At 33.7% G+C, this 20,890-nt stretch overlaps 7 non-coding genes across 7 annotated transcripts; all 7 read left to right on the forward strand.

Annotated features, from left to right (window-relative positions):
* Window positions 1–3,885: 3,885 nt before the first annotated feature.
* TRNAL-CAA (transfer RNA leucine (anticodon CAA)) lies at window positions 3,886–3,994 on the forward strand. The gene is made up of 2 exons: window positions 3,886–3,923; window positions 3,949–3,994. It is a non-coding gene; the product is annotated as a tRNA-Leu (tRNA).
* Window positions 3,995–7,335: 3,341 nt separating this feature from the next.
* Window positions 7,336–7,444, forward strand: TRNAL-CAA (transfer RNA leucine (anticodon CAA)). The gene is made up of 2 exons: window positions 7,336–7,373; window positions 7,399–7,444. It is a non-coding gene; the product is annotated as a tRNA-Leu (tRNA).
* Window positions 7,445–10,785: 3,341 nt separating this feature from the next.
* Window positions 10,786–10,894, forward strand: TRNAL-CAA (transfer RNA leucine (anticodon CAA)). The gene is made up of 2 exons: window positions 10,786–10,823; window positions 10,849–10,894. It is a non-coding gene; the product is annotated as a tRNA-Leu (tRNA).
* A 4,494-nt stretch (window positions 10,895–15,388) lies between these two features.
* TRNAL-CAA (transfer RNA leucine (anticodon CAA)) lies at window positions 15,389–15,497 on the forward strand. Its single transcript has 2 exons — window positions 15,389–15,426; window positions 15,452–15,497. It is a non-coding gene; the product is annotated as a tRNA-Leu (tRNA).
* A 2,197-nt stretch (window positions 15,498–17,694) lies between these two features.
* TRNAL-CAA (transfer RNA leucine (anticodon CAA)) lies at window positions 17,695–17,803 on the forward strand. The gene is made up of 2 exons: window positions 17,695–17,732; window positions 17,758–17,803. It is a non-coding gene; the product is annotated as a tRNA-Leu (tRNA).
* Window positions 17,804–18,847: 1,044 nt separating this feature from the next.
* On the forward strand, window positions 18,848–18,956 carry TRNAL-CAA (transfer RNA leucine (anticodon CAA)). The gene is made up of 2 exons: window positions 18,848–18,885; window positions 18,911–18,956. It is a non-coding gene; the product is annotated as a tRNA-Leu (tRNA).
* Window positions 18,957–20,000: 1,044 nt separating this feature from the next.
* TRNAL-CAA (transfer RNA leucine (anticodon CAA)) lies at window positions 20,001–20,109 on the forward strand. The gene is made up of 2 exons: window positions 20,001–20,038; window positions 20,064–20,109. It is a non-coding gene; the product is annotated as a tRNA-Leu (tRNA).
* The last annotated feature ends 781 nt before the right edge of the window (window positions 20,110–20,890 follow it).

The raw sequence follows: 20,890 nt of genomic DNA on the forward strand, positions 1-20,890 counted from the left end.
CGTGTTCTTGTACATCTCTTCCTTTGAAGAATAAGTATTGTTTGCACAACATTCTTTTAGTATTCAGTAATCTAAACATAAAACACAAGAATAATTGGCATCGAAAGTATTTTAAGGCTCTTAGACTTTACATATAACATGATATACAATTTACTTCTAAGACAAACTAATCTGTTCTGCTAGGATGAAGACCTTAGTAAAGGGTGGCAACAGTAATTTTGAAGGATAACACTTTAGCTTGAGCCATTTTTTATAAAAAATGTTATTTTAGAAACAGCTTTTAGAGGAAATGCATTAATCTAAGATCTTGATTTAATGACCCCTTTTTCAACAAGGCCAAATTATTTGTCAAAATCACAATCAAAAATATAAATAGTAAAATGATAAACCCTAACAGGAAGCAGGTTTGGATATACTGATGTGCTTGTCAGGATGGCTGAGTGGTCTAAGACACCAGACTCAAGATTCTACTCTTCCAGTTAATGGGAATTCTGGTCTCTGTAAAGATGTGTAGGTTCAAATCCCATTTCTGACAATATATTTTTGCTCTTTGGTTATGTTTTACACTCAGAATGACTGACATTGAGAAGTATGCTCAGGACATCCACAGTCTTTCAATCTTTCCTCTCCCAGACATTGATATCTTGATCCCATTTATTTCTAAGCAATATGAAGCACAATGATTGAATGAATTAAAGGGCATAGAAACTTTTAAAGACCTAAGAATTGATCGATTTTCCCATCTACATTTCAATCAAGATCAAATTACATTAGAGTTAAATTAATTAAATTATTCTTAAATGATAAAGACACTATGATTAGCTTTAAAATTCTAAAGATCAGTTCATGTAGAAATTGGCTATTGAAATAATGTATTACATAGAAACAGAATTTGATGGCAGATAAGAAACACTTGGCCCATGTAGTCTGCTCCTTTTCATGTATCCTTTAGCCAACTTCAACCCTATTTGCTCCTTACATTTCTCTTAAGGATATTCTTATGCCTATCCAAAGCGTGTTTAAATTGTTTCACCGTTTAGCTTCAACAACATCGGATGGGAGGCTTTTCTATTTATTAACTACCCTTTCTGTGAAGTAATTTTTCATCAAATTTCCTCTAAGTCTACCTCCCTCCAGTTTCAGTGCATGTCCTCGTGTTCTTGTACATCTCTTCCTTTGAAGAATAAGTATTGTTTGCACAACATTCTTTTAGTATTCAGTAATCTAAACATAAAACACAAGAATAATTGGCATTGAAAGTATTTTAAGGCTCTTAGACTTTACATATAACGTGATATACAATTTACTTCTATGACAAACTAATCTGTTCTGCTAGGATGAAGACCTTAGTAAAGGGTGGCAACAGTAATTTTGAAGGATAACACTTTAGCTTGAGCCATTTTTCCTAATTAATGTTATTTAAGAAACAGCTTTTAGAGGAAATGCATTAATCTAAGATCTTGATTTAATGACCCCATTTTCAACAAGGCCAAATTATTTGTCAAAATCACAATCAAAAATATAAATAGTAAAATGATAAACCCTAACAGGAAGCAGGTTTGGACATACTGACGTGCATGTCAGGATGGCCGAGCGGTCTAAGACACCAGACTCAAGAATCTACTCTTCTAGTTAATGGGAATTCTGGTCTCTGTAAAGAGGCGTAGGTTCAAATCCCACTTCTGACAATGTATTTTTGCTCTTTGGTTATGTTTTACACTCAAAATGACTGACATTGAGAAGTATGCTCAGAACATCCACAGTCTTTCAATCTTTCCTCTCCCAGACATTGATATCTTTATCCCATTTATTTCTCAGCAATATGAAGCACAATGATTGAATGAATTAAAGGGCATAGAAACTTTTAAAGACCTAAGAATTGATCGATTTTCCCATCTGCATTCCAATCAAGATCAAATTACATTAGAGTTAAATTAATTAAATTATTCTTAAATGATAAAGACACTATGATTAGTTTTAAAATTCTAAAGTTCAGTTCATATAGAAATTGGCTATTGAAATAATGTATTACATAGAAACAGAATTTGATGGCAGATAAGAACCACTTGGCCCATGTAGTCTGCTCCTTTTCATGTATCCTTTAGGCAACTTCAACCATATTTGCTCCTTACATTTCTCTTAAGGATATTCTTATGCCTATCCGAAGCGTGTTTAAATTGTTTCACCGTTTAGCTTCAACAACATTGGATGGGAGGCTTTTCTATTTATCAACTACCCTTTCTGTGAAGTAATTTTTCTTCAAATTTCCTCTAAGTCTACCTCCCTCCAGTTTCAGTGCATGTCCTCGTGTTCTTGTACATCTCTTCCTTTGAAGAATAAGTATTGTTTGCACTACATTCTTTTAGTATTCAGTAATCTAAACATAAAACACAAGAATAATTGGCATCGAAAGTATTTTAAGGCTCTTAGACTTTACATATAACATGATATACAATTTACTTCTAAGACAAACTAATCTGTTCTGCTAGGATGAAGACCTTAGTAAAGGGTGGCAACAGTAATTTTGAAGGATAACACTTTAGCTTGAGCCATTTTTCCTAAATAATGTTATTTTAGAAACAGCTTTTAGAGGAAATGCATTAATCTAAGATCTTGATTTAATGACCCCTTTTTCAACAAGTCCAAATTATTTGTCAAAATCACAATCAAAAATATAAATAGTAAAATGATAAACCCTAACAGGAAGCAGGTTTGGACATACTGATGTGCTTGTCAGGTTGGTCGAGCGGTCTAAGACACCAGACTCAAGATTTTACTCTTCCAGTTAATGGGAATTCTGGTCTCTGTAAAGAGGCGTAGGTTCAAATCCCACTTCTGACAATATATTTTTGCTCTTTGGTTATGTTTTACACTCAAAATGACTGACATTGAGAAGTATGCTCAGGACATCCACAGTCTTTCAATCTTTCCTCTCCCAGACATTGATATCTTGATCCCATTTATTTCTAAGCAATATGAAGCACAATGATTGAATGAATTAAAGGGCATAGAAACTTTTAAAGACCTAAGAATTGATCGATTTTCCCATCTACATTCCAATCAAGATCAAATTACATTAGACTTAAATTAATTACATTATTCTTAAATGATAAAGACACTATGATTAGTTTTAAAATTCTAAAGTTCAGTTCATGTAGAAATTGGCGGTTGAAATAATGTTTTACATAGAAACAGAATTTGATGGCAGATAAGAACCACTTGGCCCACATAGTCTGCTACTTTTCATGTATCCTTTAGGCATCTTCAACCCTATATGCTCCTTACATTTCTTTTAAGGATATTCTTATGCCTATCCCAAGCGTATTTAAATTGTTTCACCATTTAGCTTCAACAACATCGGATGGGAGGCTTTTCTATTTATCAATTACCCTTTCTGTGAAGTAATTTTTCTTCAAATTTCCTCTAAGTCTACCTCCCTTCAGTTTCAGTGCATGTCCTCATGTTTTTGTACATCTCTTCCTTTGAAGAATAAATATTGTTTGCACAACATTCTTTTAGTATTCAGTAATCTAAACATAAAACACAAGAATAATTGGCATCGAAAGTATTTTAAGGCTCTTAGACTTTACATATAACATGATATACAATTTTCTCCTAAGACAAACTAATCTGTTCTGCTAGGATGAAGACCTTAGTAAAGGGTGGCAACAGTAATTTTGAAGGATAACACTTTAGCTTGAGCCATTTTTCCTAAATAATGTTATTTAAGAAACAGCTTTTAGAGGAAATGCATAAATCTAAGATCTTGATTTAATGACCCCTTTTTCAACAAGTCCAAATTATTTGTCAAAATCACAATCAAAAATATAAATAGTAAAATGATAAACCCTAACAGGAAGCAGGTTCAGATATACTGATGTGCTTGTCAGGATGGCTGAGTGGTCTAAGGCGCCAGACTCAAGATTCTACTCTTCCAGTTAATGGGAATTCTGGTCTCTGTAAAGAGGCGTGGGTTCAAATCCCACTTCTGACAATATTTTCTTACTCTTTGGTTATGTTTTACACTCAAAATGACCAACATTGAGAAGTATGCTCAGGACATCCACAGTCTTTCAATCTTTCCTCTCCCAGACATTGATATCTTGATCCCATTTATTTCTCAGCAATATGAAGCACAATGATTGAATGAATTAAAGGGCATAGAAACTTTTAAAGACCTAAGAATTGATCGATTTTCCCATCTGCATTCCAATCAAGATCAAATTACATTAGAGTTAAATTAATGAAATTATTCTTAAATGATAAAGACACTATGATTAGTTTTAAAATTCTAAAGTTCAGTTCATATAGAAATTGGCTATTGAAATAATGTATTACATAGAAACAGAATTTGATGGCAGATAAGAACCACTTGGCCCATGTAGTCTGCTCCTTTTCATGTATCCTTTAGGCAACTTCAACCCTATTTGCTCCTTACATTTCTCTTAAGGATATTCTTATGCCTATCCGAAGCGTGTTTAAATTGTTTCACCGTTTAGCTTCAACAACATCGGATGGGAGGCTTTTCTATTTATCAACTACCCTTTCTGTGAAGTAATTTTTCATCAAATTTCCTCTAAGTCTACCTCCCTCCAGTTTCAGTGCATGTCCTCGTGTTCTTGTACATCTCTTCCTTTGAAGAATAAGAATTGTTTGCACAACATTCTTTTAGTATTCAGTAATCTAAACATAAAACACAAGAGTAATTGGCATCGAAAGTATTTTAAGGCTCTTAGACTTTACATATAATGTGATATACAATTTACTTCTAAGACAAACTAATCTGTTCTGCTAGGATGAAGACCTTAGTAAAGGGTGGCAACAGTAATTTTGAAGGATAACACTTTAGCTTGAGCCATTTTTCCTAAATAATGTTATTTAAGAAACAGCTTTTAGAGGAAATGCATTAATCTAAGATCTTGATTTAATGACCCCATTTTCAACAAGGCCAAATTATTTGTCAAAATCACAATCAAAAATATAAATAGTAAAATGATAAACCCTAACAGGAAGCAGGTTTGGACATACTGATGTGCATGTCAGGATGGCCGAGCGGTCTAATGGGCCAGACTCAAGTTTCTACTCTTCCAGTTAATGGGAATTCTGGTCTCTGTAAAGAGGCGTAGGTTCAAATCCCATTTCTGACAATATATTTTTGCTCTTTGGTTATGTTTTACACTCAGAATGACTGACATTGAGAAGTATGCTCAGGACATCCACAGTCTTTCAATCTTTCCTCTCCCAGACATTGATATCTTGATCCCATTTATTTCTAAGCAATATGAAGCACAATGATTGAATGAATTAAAGGGCATAGAAACTTTTAAAGACCTAAGAATTGATCGATTTTCCCATCTACATTCCAATCAAGATCAAATTACATTAGAGTTAAATTAATTAAATTATTCTTAAATGATAAAGACACTATGATTAGTTTTAAAATTCTAAAGTTCAGTTCATGTAGAAATTGGCTATTGAAATAATGTATTACATAGAAACAGAATTTGATGGCAGATAAGAACCACTTGGCCCATGTAGTCTGCTCCTTTTCATGTATCCTTTAGGCAACTTCAACCCTATTTGCTTCTTACATTTCTCTTAAGGATATTCTTATGCCTATCCGAAGCGTGTTTAAATTGTTTCACCGTTTAGCTTCAACAACATCGGATGGGAGGCTTTTCTATTTATCAACTACCCTTTCTGTGAAGTAATTTTTCATCAAATTTCCTCTAAGTCTACCTCCCTCCAGTTTCAGTGCATGTCCTCGTGTTCTTGTACATCTCTTCCTTTGAAGAATAAGAATTGTTTGCACAACATTCTTTTAGTATTCAGTAATCTATACATAAAACACAAGAATAATTGGCATCGAAAGTATTTTAAGGCTCTTAGACTTTACATATAACATGATATACAATTTTCTCCTAAGACAAACTAATCTGTTCTGCTAGGATGAAGACCTTAGTAAAGGGTGGCAACAGTAATTTTGAAGGATAACACTTTAGCTTGAGCCATTTTTCCTAAATAATGTTATTTAAGAAACAGCTTTTAGAGGAAATGCATAAATCTAAGATCTTGATTTAATGACCCCTTTTTCAACAAGTCCAAATTATTTGTCAAAATCACAATCAAAAATATAAATAGTAAAATGATAAACCCTAACAGGAAGCAGGTTCGGATATACTGATGTGCTTGTCAGGATGGCCGAGTGGTCTAAGGCGCCAAACTCAAGATTCTACTCTTCCGGTTAATGGTCTCTGTAAAGAGGTGTGGGTTCAAATCCCACTTCTGACAATATTTTCTTACTCTTTGGTTATGTTTTACACTCAAAATGACGGACATTGAGAAGTATGCTCAGGACATCCACAGTCTTTCAATCTTTCCTCTCCCAGACATTGATATCTTGATCCCATTTATTTCTCAGCAATATGAAGCACAATGATTGAATGAATTAAAGGGCATAGAAACTTTTAAAGACCTAAGAATTGATCGATTTTCCCATCTGCATTCCAATCAAGATCAAATTACATTAGAGTTAAATTAATTAAATTATTCTTAAATGATAAAGACACTATGATTAGTTTTAAAATTCTAAAGTTCAGTTCATATAGAAATTGGCTATTGAAATAATGTATTACATAGAAACAGAATTTGATGGCAGATAAGAACCACTTGGCCCATGTAGTCTGCTCCTTTTCATGTATCCTTTAGGCAACTTCAACCCTATTTGCTTCTTACATTTCTCTTAAGGATATTCTTATGCCTATCCGAAGCGTGTTTAAATTGTTTCACCGTTTAGCTTCAACAACATCGGATGGGAGGCTTTTCTATTTATCAACTACCCTTTCTGTGAAGTAATTTTTCATCAAATTTCCTCTAAGTCTACCTCCCTCCAGTTTCAGTGCATGTCCTCGTGTTCTTGTACATCTCTTCCTTTGAAGAATAAGAATTGTTTGCACAACATTCTTTTAGTATTCAGTAATCTATACATAAAACACAAGAATAATTGGCATCGAAAGTATTTTAAGGCTCTTAGACTTTACATATAACATGATATACAATTTTCTCCTAAGACAAACTAATCTGTTCTGCTAGGATGAAGACCTTAGTAAAGGGTGGCAACAGTAATTTTGAAGGATAACACTTTAGCTTGAGCCATTTTTCCTAAATAATGTTATTTAAGAAACAGCTTTTAGAGGAAATGCATAAATCTAAGATCTTGATTTAATGACCCCTTTTTCAACAAGTCCAAATTATTTGTCAAAATCACAATCAAAAATATAAATAGTAAAATGATAAACCCTAACAGGAAGCAGGTTCGGATATACTGATGTGCTTGTCAGGATGGCCGAGTGGTCTAAGGCGCCAGACTCAAGATTCTACTCTTTCAGTTAATGGGAATTCTGGTCTCTGTAAAGAGGCGTGGGTTCAAATCCCACTTCTGACAATATTTTCTTACTCTTTGGTTATGTTTTACACTCAAAATGACCAACATTGAGAAGTATGCTCAGGACATCCACAGTCTTTCAATCTTTCCTCTCCCAGACATTGATATCTTGATCCCATTTATTTCTCAGCAATATGAAGCACAATGATTGAATGAATTAAAGGGCATAGAAACTTTTAAAGACCTAAGAATTGATCGATTTTCCCATCTGCATTCCAATCAAGATCAAATTACATTAGAGTTAAATTAATGAAATTATTCTTAAATGATAAAGACACTATGATTAGTTTTAAAATTCTAAAGTTCAGTTCATATAGAAATTGGCTATTGAAATAATGTATTACATAGAAACAGAATTTGATGGCAGATAAGAACCACTTGGCCCATGTAGTCTGCTCCTTTTCATGTATCCTTTAGGCAACTTCAACCCTATTTGCTCCTTACATTTCTCTTAAGGATATTCTTATGCCTATCCGAAGCGTGTTTAAATTGTTTCACCGTTTAGCTTCAACAACATCGGATGGGAGGCTTTTCTATTTATCAACTACCCTTTCTGTGAAGTAATTTTTCATCAAATTTCCTCTAAGTCTACCTCCCTCCAGTTTCAGTGCATGTCCTCGTGTTCTTGTACATCTCTTCCTTTGAAGAATAAGAATTGTTTGCACAACATTCTTTTAGTATTCAGTAATCTAAACATAAAACACAAGAGTAATTGGCATCGAAAGTATTTTAAGGCTCTTAGACTTTACATATAATGTGATATACAATTTACTTCTAAGACAAACTAATCTGTTCTGCTAGGATGAAGACCTTAGTAAAGGGTGGCAACAGTAATTTTGAAGGATAACACTTTAGCTTGAGCCATTTTTCCTAAATAATGTTATTTAAGAAACAGCTTTTAGAGGAAATGCATTAATCTAAGATCTTGATTTAATGACCCCATTTTCAACAAGGCCAAATTATTTGTCAAAATCACAATCAAAAATATAAATAGTAAAATGATAAACCCTAACAGGAAGCAGGTTTGGACATACTGATGTGCATGTCAGGATGGCCGAGCGGTCTAATGGGCCAGACTCAAGTTTCTACTCTTCCAGTTAATGGGAATTCTGGTCTCTGTAAAGAGGCGTAGGTTCAAATCCCATTTCTGACAATATATTTTTGCTCTTTGGTTATGTTTTACACTCAGAATGACTGACATTGAGAAGTATGCTCAGGACATCCACAGTCTTTCAATCTTTCCTCTCCCAGACATTGATATCTTGATCCCATTTATTTCTAAGCAATATGAAGCACAATGATTGAATGAATTAAAGGGCATAGAAACTTTTAAAGACCTAAGAATTGATCGATTTTCCCATCTACATTCCAATCAAGATCAAATTACATTAGAGTTAAATTAATTAAATTATTCTTAAATGATAAAGACACTATGATTAGTTTTAAAATTCTAAAGTTCAGTTCATGTAGAAATTGGCTATTGAAATAATGTATTACATAGAAACAGAATTTGATGGCAGATAAGAACCACTTGGCCCATGTAGTCTGCTCCTTTTCATGTATCCTTTAGGCAACTTCAACCCTATTTGCTTCTTACATTTCTCTTAAGGATATTCTTATGCCTATCCGAAGCGTGTTTAAATTGTTTCACCGTTTAGCTTCAACAACATCGGATGGGAGGCTTTTCTATTTATCAACTACCCTTTCTGTGAAGTAATTTTTCATCAAATTTCCTCTAAGTCTACCTCCCTCCAGTTTCAGTGCATGTCCTCGTGTTCTTGTACATCTCTTCCTTTGAAGAATAAGAATTGTTTGCACAACATTCTTTTAGTATTCAGTAATCTATACATAAAACACAAGAATAATTGGCATCGAAAGTATTTTAAGGCTCTTAGACTTTACATATAACATGATATACAATTTTCTCCTAAGACAAACTAATCTGTTCTGCTAGGATGAAGACCTTAGTAAAGGGTGGCAACAGTAATTTTGAAGGATAACACTTTAGCTTGAGCCATTTTTCCTAAATAATGTTATTTAAGAAACAGCTTTTAGAGGAAATGCATAAATCTAAGATCTTGATTTAATGACCCCTTTTTCAACAAGTCCAAATTATTTGTCAAAATCACAATCAAAAATATAAATAGTAAAATGATAAACCCTAACAGGAAGCAGGTTCGGATATACTGATGTGCTTGTCAGGATGGCCGAGTGGTCTAAGGCGCCAAACTCAAGATTCTACTCTTCCGGTTAATGGTCTCTGTAAAGAGGTGTGGGTTCAAATCCCACTTCTGACAATATTTTCTTACTCTTTGGTTATGTTTTACACTCAAAATGACGGACATTGAGAAGTATGCTCAGGACATCCACAGTCTTTCAATCTTTCCTCTCCCAGACATTGATATCTTGATCCCATTTATTTCTCAGCAATATGAAGCACAATGATTGAATGAATTAAAGGGCATAGAAACTTTTAAAGACCTAAGAATTGATCGATTTTCCCATCTGCATTCCAATCAAGATCAAATTACATTAGAGTTAAATTAATTAAATTATTCTTAAATGATAAAGACACTATGATTAGTTTTAAAATTCTAAAGTTCAGTTCATATAGAAATTGGCTATTGAAATAATGTATTACATAGAAACAGAATTTGATGGCAGATAAGAACCACTTGGCCCATGTAGTCTGCTCCTTTTCATGTATCCTTTAGGCAACTTCAACCATGTTTGCTCCTTACATTTCTCTTAAGGATATTCTTATGCCTATCCAAAGCATGTTTAAATTGTTTCACCGTTTAGCTTCAACAACATTGGATGGGAGGCTTTTCTATTTATCAACTACCCTTTCTGTGAAGTAATTTTTCTTCAAATTTCCTCTAAGTCTACCTCCCTCCAGTTTCAGTGCATGTCCTCGTGTTCTTGTACATCTCTTCCTTTGAAGAATAAGTATTGTTTGCACAACATTCTTTTAGTATTCAGTAATCTAAACATAAAACACAAGAATAATTGGCATCGAAAGTATTTTAAGGCTCTTAGACTTTACATATAACATGATATACAATTTACTTCTAAGACAAACTAATCTGTTCTGCTAGGATGAAGACCTTAGTAAAGGGTGGCAACAGTAATTTTGAAGGATAACACTTTAGCTTGAGCCATTTTTCCTAAATAATGTTATTTAAGAAACAGCTTTTAGAGGAAATGCATAAATCTAAGATCTTGATTTAATGACCCCTTTTTCAACAAGTCCAAATTATTTGTCAAAATCACAATCAAAAATATAAATAGTAAAATGATAAACCCTAACAGGAAGCAGGTTCGGATATACTGATGTGCTTGTCAGGATGGCCGAGTGGTCTAAGGCGCCAGACTCAAGATTCTACTCTTCCAGTTAATGGGAATTCTGGTCTCTGTAAAGAGGCGTGGGTTCAAATCCCACTTCTGACAATATTTTCTTACTCTTTGGTTATGTTTTACACTCAAAATGACCAACATTGAGAAGTATGCTCAGGACATCCACAGTCTTTCAATCTTTCCTCTCCCAGACATTGATATCTTGATCCCATTTATTTCTCAGCAATATGAAGCACAATGATTGAATGAATTAAAGGGCATAGAAACTTTTAAAGACCTAAGAATTGATCGATTTTCCCATCTGCATTCCAATCAAGATCAAATTACATTAGAGTTAAATTAATGAAATTATTCTTAAATGATAAAGACACTATGATTAGTTTTAAAATTCTAAAGTTCAGTTCATATAGAAATTGGCTATTGAAATAATGTATTACATAGAAACAGAATTTGATGGCAGATAAGAACCACTTGGCCCATGTAGTCTGCTCCTTTTCATGTATCCTTTAGGCAACTTCAACCCTATTTGCTCCCTACATTTCTCTTAAGGATATTCTTATGCCTATCCGAAGCGTGTTTAAATTGTTTCACCGTTTAGCTTCAACAACATCGGATGGGAGGCTTTTCTATTTATCAACTACCCTTTCTGTGAAGTAATTTTTCATCAAATTTCCTCTAAGTCTACCTCCCTCCAGTTTCAGTGCATGTCCTCGTGTTCTTGTACATCTCTTCCTTTGAAGAATAAGAATTGTTTGCACAACATTCTTTTAGTATTCAGTAATCTAAACATAAAACACAAGAGTAATTGGCATCGAAAGTATTTTAAGGCTCTTAGACTTTACATATAATGTGATATACAATTTACTTCTAAGACAAACTAATCTGTTCTGCTAGGATGAAGACCTTAGTAAAGGGTGGCAACAGTAATTTTGAAGGATAACACTTTAGCTTGAGCCATTTTTCCTAAATAATGTTATTTAAGAAACAGCTTTTAGAGGAAATGCATTAATCTAAGATCTTGATTTAATGACCCCATTTTCAACAAGGCCAAATTATTTGTCAAAATCACAATCAAAAATATAAATAGTAAAATGATAAACCCTAACAGGAAGCAGGTTTGGACATACTGATGTGCATGTCAGGATGGCCGAGCGGTCTAATGGGCCAGACTCAAGTTTCTACTCTTCCAGTTAATGGGAATTCTGGTCTCTGTAAAGAGGCGTAGGTTCAAATCCCATTTCTGACAATATATTTTTGCTCTTTGGTTATGTTTTACACTCAGAATGACTGACATTGAGAAGTATGCTCAGGACATCCACAGTCTTTCAATCTTTCCTCTCCCAGACAATGATATCTTGATCCCATTTATTTCTAAGCAATATGAAGCACAATGATTGAATGAATTAAAGGGCATAGAAACTTTTAAAGACCTAAGAATTGATCGATTTTCCCATCTACATTCCAATCAAGATCAAATTACATTAGAGTTAAATTAATTAAATTATTCTTAAATGATAAAGACACTATGATTAGTTTTAAAATTCTAAAGTTCAGTTCATGTAGAAATTGGCTATTGAAATAATGTATTACATAGAAACAGAATTTGATGGCAGATAAGAACCACTTGGCCCATGTAGTCTGCTCCTTTTCATGTATCCTTTAGGCAACTTCAACCCTATTTGCTTCTTACATTTCTCTTAAGGATATTCTTATGCCTATCCGAAGCGTGTTTAAATTGTTTCACCGTTTAGCTTCAACAACATCGGATGGGAGGCTTTTCTATTTATCAACTACCCTTTCTGTGAAGTAATTTTTCATCAAATTTCCTCTAAGTCTACCTCCCTCCAGTTTCAGTGCATGTCCTCGTGTTCTTGTACATCTCTTCCTTTGAAGAATAAGAATTGTTTGCACAACATTCTTTTAGTATTCAGTAATCTATACATAAAACACAAGAATAATTGGCATCGAAAGTATTTTAAGGCTCTTAGACTTTACATATAACATGATATACAATTTTCTCCTAAGACAAACTAATCTGTTCTGCTAGGATGAAGACCTTAGTAAAGGGTGGCAACAGTAATTTTGAAGGATAACACTTTAGCTTGAGCCATTTTTCCTAAATAATGTTATTTAAGAAACAGCTTTTAGAGGAAATGCATAAATCTAAGATCTTGATTTAATGACCCCTTTTTCAACAAGTCCAAATTATTTGTCAAAATCACAATCAAAAATATAAATAGTAAAATGATAAACCCTAACAGGAAGCAGGTTCGGATATACTGATGTGCTTGTCAGGATGGCCGAGTGGTCTAAGGCGCCAAACTCAAGATTCTACTCTTCCGGTTAATGGTCTCTGTAAAGAGGTGTGGGTTCAAATCCCACTTCTGACAATATTTTCTTACTCTTTGGTTATGTTTTACACTCAAAATGACCGACATTGAGAAGTATGCTCAGGACATCCACAGTCTTTCAATCTTTCCTCTCCCAGACATTGATATCTTGATCCCATTTATTTCTCAGCAATATGAAGCACAATGATTGAATGAATTAAAGGGCATAGAAACTTTTAAAGACCTAAGAATTGATCGATTTTCCCATCTGCATTCCAATCAAGATCAAATTACATTAGAATTAAATTAATTAAATTATTCTTAAATGATAAAGACACTATGATTAGTTTTAAAATTCTAAAGTTCAGTTCATATAGAAATTGGCTATTGAAATAATGTATTACATAGAAACAGAATTTGATGGCAGATAAGAACCACTTGGCCCATGTAGTCTGCTCCTTTTCATGTATCCTTTAGGCAACTTCAACCATGTTTGCTCCTTACATTTCTCTTAAGGATATTCTTATGCCTATCCAAAGCATGTTTAAATTGTTTCACCGTTTAGCTTCAACAACATTGGATGGGAGGCTTTTCTATTTATCAACTACCCTTTCTGTGAAGTAATTTTTCTTCAAATTTCCTCTAAGTCTACCTCCCTCCAGTTTCAGTGCATGTCCTCGTGTTCTTGTACATCTCTTCCTTTGAAGAATAAGTATTGTTTGCACAACATTCTTTTAGTATTCAGTAATCTAAACATAAAACACAAGAATAATTGGCATCGAAAGTATTTTAAGGCTCTTAGACTTTACATATAACATGATATACAATTTACTTCTAAGACAAACTAATCTGTTCTGCTAGGATGAAGACCTTAGTAAAGGGTGGCAACAGTAATTTTGAAGGATAACACTTTAGCTTGAGCCATTTTTCCTAAATAATGTTATTTTAGAAACAGCTTTTAGAGGAAATGCATTAATCTAAGATCTTGATTTAATGACCCCTTTTTCAACAAGGCCAAATTATTTGTCAAAATCACAATCAAAAATATAAATAGTAAAATGATAAACCCTAACAGGAAGCAGGTTTGGATATACTGATGTGCTTGTCAGGATAGCCGAGTGGTCTAAGACACCAGACTCAAGATTCTACTCTTCCAGTTAATGGGAATTCTGGTCTCTGTAAAGAGGCGTAGGTTCAAATCCCATTTCTGACAATATATTTTTGCTCTTTGGTTATGTTTTACACTCAGAATGACTGACATTGAGAAGTATGCTCAGGACATCCACAGTCTTTCAATCTTTCCTCTCCCAGACATTGATATCTTGATCCCATTTATTTCTAAGCAATATGAAGCACAATGATTGAATGAATTAAAGGGCATAGAAACTTTTAAAGACCTAAGAATTGATCGATTTTCCCATCTACATTCCAATCAAGATCAAATTACATTAGACTTAAATTAATTAAATTATTCTTAAATGATAAAGACACTATGATTAGTTTTAAAATTCTAAAGTTCAGTTCATGTAGAAATTGGCTATTGAAATAATGTATTACATAGAAACAGAATTTGATGGCAGATAAGAACCACTTGGCCCATGTAGTCTGCTCCTTTTCATGTATCCTTTAGCCAACTTCAACCCTATTTGCTCCTTACATTTCTCTTAAGGATATTCTTATGCCTATCCGAAGCGTGTTTAAATTGTTTCACCGTTTAGCTTCAACAACATCGGATGGGAGGCTTTTCTATTTATCAACTACCCTTTCTGTGAAGTAATTTTTCATCAAATTTCCTCTAAGTCTACCTCCCTCCAGTTTCAGTGCATGTCCTCGTGTTCTTGTACATCTCTTCCTTTGAAGAATAAGTATTGTTTGCACAACATTCTTTTAGTATTCAGTAATCTAAACATAAAACACAAGAATAATTGGCATTGAAAGTATTTTAAGGCTCTTAGACTTTACATATAACGTGATATACAATTTACTTCTATGACAAACTAATCTGTTCTGCTAGGATGAAGACCTTAGTAAAGGGTGGCAACAGTAATTTTGAAGGATAACACTTTAGCTTGAGCCATTTTTCCTAATTAATGTTATTTAAGAAACAGCTTTTAGAGGAAATGCATTAATCTAAGATCTTGATTTAATGACCCCATTTTCAACAAGGCCAAATTATTTGTCAAAATCACAATCAAAAATATAAATAGTAAAATGATAAACCCTAACAGGAAGCAGGTTTGGACATACTGATGTGCATGTCAGGATGGCCGAGTGGTCTAAGACACCAGACTCAAGATTCTACTCTTCCAGTTAATGGGAATTCTGGTCTCTGTAAAGAGGCGTGGGTTCAATTCCCACTTCTGACAATATTTTCTTACTCTTTGGTTATGTTTTACACTCAAAATGACCGACATTGAGAAGTATGCTCAGGACATCCACAGTCTTTCAATCTTTCCTCTCCCAGACATTGATATCTTGATCCCATTTATTTCTCAGCAATATGAAACACAATGATTGAATGAATTAAAGGGCATAGAAACTTTTAAAGACCTAAGAATTGATCGATTTTCCCATCTGCATTCCAATCAAGATCAAATTACATTAGAGTTAAATTAATTAAATTATTCTTAAATGATAAAGACACTATGATTAGTTTTAAAATTCTAAAGTTCAGTTCATATAGAAATTGGCTATTGAAATAATGTATTACATAGAAACAGAATTTGATGGCAGATAAGAACCACTTGGCCCATGTAGTCTGCTCTTTTTCATGTATCCTTTAGGCAACTTCAACCATATTTGCTCCTTACATTTCTCTTAAGGATATTCTTATGCCTATCCGAAGCATGTTTAAATTGTTTCACCGTTTAGCTTCAACAACATTGGATGGGAGGCTTTTCTATTTATCAACTACCCTTTCTGTGAAGTAATTTTTCATCAAATTTCCTCTAAGTCTACCTCCCTCCAGTTTCAGTGCATGTCCTCGTGTTCTTGTACATCTCTTCCTTTGAAGAATAAGAATTGTTTGCACAACATTCTTTTAGTATTCAGTAATCTAAACATAAAACACAAGAATAATTGGCATCGAAAGTATTTTAAGGCTCTTAGACTTTACATATAACGTGATATACAATTTACTTCTAAGACAAACTAATCGGTTCTGCTAGGATGAAGACCTTAGTAAAGGGTGGCAACAGTAATTTTGAAGGATAACACTTTAGCTTGAGCCATTTTTCCTAAATAATGTTATTTAAGAAACAGCTTTTAGAGGAAATGCATTAATCTAAGATCTTGTTTTAATGACCTCATTTTCAACAAGGCCAAATTATTTGTCAAAATCACAATCAAAAATATAAATAGTAAAATGATAAACCCTAACAGGAAGCAGGTTTGGACATACTGATGTGCATGTCAGGATGGCCAAGCAGTCTAAGGGGCCAGACTCAAGATTCTACTCTTCCAGTTAATGGGAATTCTGGTCTCTGTAAAGAGGCGTGGGTTCAAATCCCACTTCTGACAATATTTTCTTGCTCTTTGGTTATGTTTTACACTCAAAATGACTGACATTGAGAAGTATGCTCAGGACATCCACAGTCTTTCAATCTTTCCTCTCCCAGACATTGATATCTTGATCCCATTTATTTCTAAGCAATATGAAGCACAATGATTGAATGAATTAAAGGGCATAGAAACTTTTAAAGACCTAAGAATTGATCGATTTTCCCATCTACATTCCAATCAAGATCAAATTACATTAGACTTAAATTAATTAAATTATTCTTAAATGATAAAGACACTATGATTAGTTTTAAAATTCTAAAGTTCAGTTCATGTAGAAATTGGCGGTTGAAATAATGTTTTACATAGAAACAGAATTTGATGGCAGATAAGAACCACTTGGCCCATGTAGTCTGCTCCTTTTCATGTATGCTTTAGCCAACTTCAACCCTATTTGTTCCTTACATTTCTCTTAAGGATATTCTTATGCCTATCCGAAGCGTGTTTAAATTGTTTCACCGTTTAGCTTCAACAACATCGGATGGGAGGCTTTTCTATTGATCAACTACCCTTTCTGTGAAGTAATTTTTCATCAAATTTCCTCTAAGTCTACCTCCCTCCAGTTTCAGTGCATGTCCTCGTGTTCTTGTACATCTCTTCCTTTGAAGAATAAGTATTGTTTGCACAACATTCTTTTAGTATTCAGTAATCTAAACATAAAACACAAGAATAATTGGCATTGAAAGTATTTTAAGGCTCTTAGACTTTACATATAACGTGATATACAATTTACTTCTATGACAAACTAATCTGTTCTGCTAGGATGAAGACCTTAGTAAAGGGTGGCAACAGTAATTTTGAAGGATAACACTTTAGCTTGAGCCATTTTTCCTAATTAATGTTATTTAAGAAACAGCTTTTAGAGGAAATGCATTAATCTAAGATCTTGATTTAATGACCCCATTTTCAACAAGGCCAAATTATTTCTCAAAATCACAATCAAAAATATAAATAGTAAAATGATAAACCCTAACAGGAAGCAGGTTTGGACATACGGATGTGCTTGTCAGGATGGCCGAGCGGTCTAAGGCACCAGACTCAAGATTCTACTCTTCCAGTTAATGGGAATTCTGGTTTCTGTAAAGAGGCGTGGGTTCAAATCCCACTTCTGACAATATTTTCTTGCTCTTTGGTTATGTTTTACACTCAAAATGACCGACATTGAGAAGTATGCTCAGGACATCCACAGTCTTTCAATCTTTCCTCTCCCAGACATTGATATCTTGATCCCATTTATTTCTAAGCAATATGAAGCACAATGATTGAATGAATTAAAGGGCATAAAAACTGTTAAAGACCTAAGAATTGATCGATTTTCCCATCTACATTCCAATCAAGATCAAATTACATTAGACTTAAATTAATTAAATTATTCTTAAATGATAAAGACACTATGATTAGTTTTAAAATTCTAAAGTTCAGTTCATGTAGAAATTGGCTATTGAAATAATGTATTACATAGAAACAGAATTTGATGGCAGATAAGAACCACTTGGCCCATGTAGTCTGCTCCTTTTCATGTATCCTTTAGCCAACTTCAACCCTATTTGCTCCTTACATTTCTCTTAAGGATATTCTTATGCCTATCCGAAGCGTGTTTAAATTGTTTCACCGTTTAGCTTCAACAACATCGGATGGGAGGCTTTTCTATTTATCAACTACCCTTTCTGTGAAGTAATTTTTCATCAAATTTCCTCTAAGTCTACCTCCCTCCAGTTTCAGTGCATGTCCTCGTGTTCTTGTACATCTCTTCCTTTGAAGAATAAGTATTGTTTGCACAACATTCTTTTAGTATTCAGTAATCTAAACATAAAACACAAGAATAATTGGCATTGAAAGTATTTTAAGGCTCTTAGACTTTACATATAACGTGATATACAATTTACTTCTATGACAAACTAATCTGTTCTGCTAGGATGAAGACCTTAGTAAAGGGTGGCAACAGTAATTTTGAAGGATAACACTTTAGCTTGAGCCATTTTTCCTAATTAATGTTATTTAAGAAACAGCTTTTAGAGGAAATGCATTAATCTAAGATCTTGATTTAATGACCCCATTTTCAACAAGGCCAAATTATTTGTCAAAATCACAATCAAAAATATAAATAGTAAAATGATAAACCCTAACAGGAAGCAGGTTTGGACATACTGATGTGCATGTCAGGATGGCCGAGTGGTCTAAGACACCAGACTCAAGATTCTACTCTTCCAGTTAATGGGAATTCTGGTCTCTGTAAAGAGGCGTGGGTTCAATTCCCACTTCTGACAATATTTTCTTACTCTTTGGTTATGTTTTACACTCAAAATGACCGACATTGAGAAGTATGCTCAGGACATCCACAGTCTTTCAATCTTTCCTCTCCCAGACATTGATATCTTGATCCCATTTATTTCTCAGCAATATGAAACACAATGATTGAATGAATTAAAGGGCATAGAAACTTTTAAAGACCTAAGAATTGATCGATTTTCCCATCTGCATTCCAATCAAGATCAAATTACATTAGAGTTAAATTAATTAAATTATTCTTAAATGATAAAGACACTATGATTAGTTTTAAAATTCTAAAGTTCAGTTCATATAGAAATTGGCTATTGAAATAATGTTTTACATAGAAACAGAATTTGATGGCAGATAAGAACCACTTGGCCCATGTAGTCTGCTCTTTTTCATGTATCCTTTAGGCAACTTCAACCATATTTGCTCCTTACATTTCTCTTAAGGATATTCTTATGCCTATCCGAAGCATGTTTAAATTGTTTCACCGTTTAGCTTCAACAACATTGGATGGGAGGCTTTTCTATTTATCAACTACCCTTTCTGTGAAGTAATTTTTCATCAAATTTCCTCTAAGTCTACCTCCCTCCAGTTTCAGTGCATGTCCTCGTGTTCTTGTACATCTCTTCCTTTGAAGAATAAGAATTGTTTGCACAACATTCTTTTAGTATTCAGTAATCTAAACATAAAACACAAGAATAATTGGCATCGAAAGTATTTTAAGGCTCTTAGACTTTACATATAACGTGATATACAATTTACTTCTAAGACAAACTAATCGGTTCTGCTAGGATGAAGACCTTAGTAAAGGGTGGCAACAGTAATTTTGAAGGATAACACTTTAGCTTGAGCCATTTTTCCTAAATAATGTTATTTAAGAAACAGCTTTTAGAGGAAATGCATTAATCTAAGATCTTGTTTTAATGACCTCATTTTCAACAAGGCCAAATTATTTGTCAAAATCACAATCAAAAATATAAATAGTAAAATGATAAACCCTAACAGGAAGCAGGTTTGGACATACGGATGTGCTTGTCAGGATGGCCGAGCGGTCTAAGGCACCAGACTCAAGATTCTACTCTTCCAGTTAATGGGAATTCTGGTTTCTGTAAAGAGGCGTGGGTTCAAATCCCACTTCTGACAATATTTTCTTGCTCTTTGGTTATGTTTTACACTCAAAATGACCGACATTGAGAAGTATGCTCAGGACATCCACAGTCTTTCAATCTTTCCTCTCCCAGACATTGATATCTTGATCCCATTTATTTCTAAGCAATATGAAGCACAATGATTGAATGAATTAAAGGGCATAAAAACTGTTAAAGACCTAAGAATTCATCGATTTTCCCATCTACATTCCAATCAAGATCAAATTACATTAGACTTAAATTAATTAAATTATTCTTAAATGATAAAGACACTATGATTAGTTTTAAAATTCTAAAGTTCAGTTCATGTAGAAATTGACTGTTGAAATAATGTTTTACATAGAAACAGAATTTGATGGCAGATAAGAACCACTTGGCCCACGTAGTCTGCTCCTTTTCATGTATCCTTTAGGCAACTTCATTCCTATTTGCTCCTTACATTTCTCTTAAGGATATTCTTATGCCTATCCCAAGCATTTTTAAATTGTTTCACCATTTAGCTTCAACAACATCGGATGGGAGGCTTTTCTATTTATCAACTACCCTTTCTGTGAAGTAATTTTTCTTCAAATTTCCTCTAAGTCTACCTCCCTCCAGTTTCAGTGCATGTCCTCGTGTTCTTGTACATCTCTTCCTTTGAAGAATAAGTATTGTTTGCACAACATTCTTTTAGTATTCAGTAATCTAAACATAAAACACAAGAATAATTGGCATCGAAAGTATTTTAAGGGTCTTAGACTTTACATATAACGTGATATACAATTTACTTCTAAGAC

The sequence above is a fragment of the Taudactylus pleione genome, unplaced genomic scaffold (genome assembly GCF_031769625.1).
Source record: "Taudactylus pleione unplaced genomic scaffold, aTauple2 ptg000612l, whole genome shotgun sequence".
Lineage (NCBI taxonomy): Eukaryota > Metazoa > Chordata > Amphibia > Anura > Myobatrachidae > Taudactylus > Taudactylus pleione.